Source organism: Ailuropoda melanoleuca, chromosome 13 (genome assembly GCF_002007445.2).
Source record: "Ailuropoda melanoleuca isolate Jingjing chromosome 13, ASM200744v2, whole genome shotgun sequence".
Classification (NCBI taxonomy): domain Eukaryota; kingdom Metazoa; phylum Chordata; class Mammalia; order Carnivora; family Ursidae; genus Ailuropoda; species Ailuropoda melanoleuca.
In genome coordinates, this window is record NC_048230.1 from 68,791,638 (window position 1) to 68,795,730 (window position 4,093).

The window sequence follows — 4,093 nt, forward strand, 5'->3', positions numbered from 1 at the left end:
AGGTGCCCTTATTATCTGCATCTTACAGATGAGTCCACTGAAGCACAAAAAAGTTCATTTCTATTACCAGTGATGATATTACCAAAAAACCTTCTTTGGGGGAGCTTACAGTCTATTAGGGACACAAAACAAAATAAAAACCATGTAAGCTTTAAGGAACAAACAAAAGGGGATGCCTGGGTGGCTCAGTTGGTTGAGTCTGCCTTTGGCTCAGGTCATGATCCCTAGAGTCCTGGGATTGAGTCCCTCATTGGGCTTCTTGCTCAGCAAGGAGCCTGCTTCTCCTTCTGCCTCTGCTGCTGTCTTTCCTCGTGCTTGCTCTCTCACTCTGACAAATAAATAAATAAAATCTTAAAACAAACAAACAAAGGGGGAAATACTTTGGACCCTGTTGGAAAAGTCATTTTTCTCCTTTTGGTTCCAGTTTTCTCATCTGTATAGCAAGAGGGTTGAATTTTCCCAAGGTCACATAACTAATAAATGGCAGAGCTAGAATCCGAATTTGGGTATTTTGGTTTCAGAGCCCAAACTTGTGATCACTAGGCTATATTTAGTGCCAGTTCATGGCCTGTTTCTGTCCCTTTGCTGACTTCCTGTAGACAATAAATATTTATGTTGTTTATGCTTCTGCTATTTCACCTACAGAAAGTGTAGGTGCCCAAGTGGGTCCCTAGATCCTACCTCCCAGCATCCTCGCTAATCCCAGGAAAACTTATGACCCTCAGTTTAAGGACATGGATAAAAGGTAAAAATGAAGTTAGTGGTTCACATTCTGGCATGTTTTTTTTAAAATTGTGGTAAAATATAGAATTAATTTTGCCATTTTAACTACTTTTAAGTGTACAGCCCTGTGGCATTAGGTATGTTCATTTCTGTGCAACCATCACTAACACCCATCTCCAGAACTCTTTCATCTTCCCCAACTGAAACTCTATACCCATTAAACAGTAACTCTCCATTTCCCCTTCCTGCTAGCCCATGGCATTTCTACTTTCTATTCTATTCTTTCAGTTCTACAGTATTCTACTTTCTGACTCTATGAATTTGACTATCTAGAAACCTCCTATAAGAGGAATCATATAATATTTTTCCTTTTGTGACTGGTTTATTTCACCTAGCAAAAGTCTTCAAGGTTCATCTTTGTTGTAGCATGTGTCAAAATTTCCTTCCTTTTTAAGGCTGAATGATATTCCACTGTATGTTGTGTAGACCATATTTTTTTAAAAGATTTTATTTATTTATTTGACAGAGAGAGAGAGAGAGAGAGGGAAGGCAAGCAGGGTGGGTGCGAGAGGGAGAAGCAGGCTTCCCGCTGAGCGGGGAGCCCAATGCGGGGCTTGACCCCAGGACTCTGGGATCATGACCTGAGCCGAAGGCAGATGCTTAAGGACTGAGTCACCCAGGCGCCCCATAAACCACATTTTGTTTATCGTTCATCTGATAGACATTTGGGTTGCTTCTACATTTTGGATCTGGTGAATAATGCTGCTATGAACATGAGTGTATGACATCTGCTCAGGTCCCTGCTTCTACTTTTTTGGGAGGGAATATTCAGAAGTGGAATTGCTGAATCAATGGTAATTCTATGTTTAACTTTTGAGGAACCTCCAAATTGTTTTCCACAGCTGCTGCATCATTTACATTCATACCAGCAAAGCATAAGTGTTCCAATTTCTCCATATCCTCACCAACACTTGAAATTTTCTAGTTTGTGTGTGTGTGTGTGTATGTGTTTTCTTTTATAATGTCCATCCTAATGGGTGTAAAATGGTCTCATGTGGTTTTGATTTGCTTTGCCCTAATGACTAGAGATATGGAATGTCTTTTCATGTGCTTACAGGCCATTTGTATGTCTTCTTTGGAGAAATGTCTGTTCAAGTCCTTGGCCCATTATTAAATAGGATTTTTGTTGATGTTGAGTTTCTAGAATCTTTCAGAGCTTTCTTACACCTAGAAATTTTTGTGAGACTTGGAGGCTTGTGGATGATGCCATCTCAGTCTCTGGGCTGGCTTCTGGCAGGAACTTTGTTTAACTAGTTTCTCATTCAGTCTTTCAGATTAATTCATTAATCAAGTAACTAATTTTATCATTATCCAAAGAGTCACTCTTTGGCTATGTCAGATTTCTAGGCTACCATAAAAGAAGATATGTGTATATGTTTGTATGAAGTTCAAGAATTGTCAAACTTGGGGGCACCTGGGTGGCACAGCGGTTAAGCGTCTGCCTTCGGCTCAGGGCGTGATCCTGGCGTTATGGGATCGAGCCCCACATCAGGCTCCTCCGCTGTGAGCCTGCTTCTTCCTCTCCCACTCCCCCTGCTTGTGTTCCCTCTCTCACTGGCTGTCTATCTCTGTCAAATAAATAAATAAAATCTTAAAAAAAAAAAAAGAATTGTCAAACTTGATCTAAGGTGCTAGAAGTCAAAATAGTGGTGCCTCTGGGAGAGCAACTATTAATGGGGAGCAGACATATAGGAGGAGATAAAAGGGAACTTTCTGGATTAATAGTTCTATAACCTGATCAGGGTGGTGGCAACACAAGAACACAGGTAAAAATTTATTATGCATATACTTCAGATGTTTGCATTTTGCTGTATGTAAATTATACCCACTCTTTAAAAGTTAAAAGAAAAAGCTTTAAAAAAATTTCCCCCAGGATCTTATAAGACCTCTTGGTGTTAATTTCATAGGCTCAAGAACCTGAGATGCCTCCTTGTGGCCCTCTTTATTTTTCTTTGCCCTCTGGAGCCCATCACCTAGTACAGTGTCCAGGATTCACAAACACAACAAATATTTATTGAGCACTCCTCTGTGCCAGACACTGTGCTATATGCTGAGGAAACGATGGTAAGCAAGATGGGTAATGTCTCCCTCCTTTTGGAGTCCACAATCTAGTTGTGAAGAAAAGGAATAAACAACCTAGTATGTCCTATTGAGGACAAGTAAGAGAACTCTCTGGGGAATGGTCAGGAACCAAGTCCTTGAGGTAGTGATGTCTGAGCTGAGATCTGAAAGCTGATGAGTTATCTAAGTAGGGAGAGCATTTCAGGCAGCAGCATCAGCATGTTCAAGGGTCCTGAGAAGGAAGGAAGTACAATGTGTGAAGAAGATCACTGTAATTACAGCACAGAAAGAGAAGTAGAGGGCCCTAAGATAAGTCTGGAGATGTGGCAAGGGCAACAGTAAGACATCTATTTGACCTGTATCTTAAGAGCAATATGGACCATTAAACATTTATAAATAGGGGGGAGACATGATAAAATTTCTGACTTAGAAACATTACTCTGACAGCAGGGTGGAGAAAAGATTGAAGGGGAGCCAGGGAGGATGTGAAAAGCCTTGGATCACTACTGCACCAGTCCAAACACACCATGTGTGCTCAATGGAATGAAAGGACTCCAGACTCCTTTCCTTAGACGAGACTAGTATGCCTGACCAACATGCAATCCGTTTACAATACACGGGCTCATCTTCTATCTTCTGTGATGCTCACGACAGACTCAACTCCCATTTTACAGATGAGGAAGCTGAGGTTCAGAGGCAAAGAAAGTCACATAGCTATCAAGAGTGAAAGCCAGTTCTGAATCCAGGCCTGTGTAACAGACATCAATTCCAGCGTTGGGGAGGCCTCCCTACATTTGGGGAGAGGGGAGGCGCCACATTCCCTTGCACCTACGGAGCTTGCTAGGATGGTGATAGGAAAAAGTAGAGAGGGACTTACAGGCTACAGGTTATCTTTATCACCATTAATGTTATTAGACACTATGTGTCAGGCACTGTGCCCAGTGCTTTCCACGTCTTCCCTCATTTCCCCTTTGCAAGCACTATTGTTATTCCCATATTTCAGATTGTTAACAGAGTCTTGGAGAGCTGACTTGCTCAAGGACACTCGGTCAGAGCCCTATATAGGGCTGTGCACTGACTCCGAAGGGGAGCCAAGAGCCACTAATGATATCACAGCTCCAGGAGACAAGAGACTCTCCCCAACCCGACACTAAGCTCTGCACCCAAATGAGCGGGCGCGCGCTCCGCCTCGCGCTCTCTGAGACGTTTGGCCACGTGATCAGGGCCCGCCCCCTCCCGCCCCGCCCCC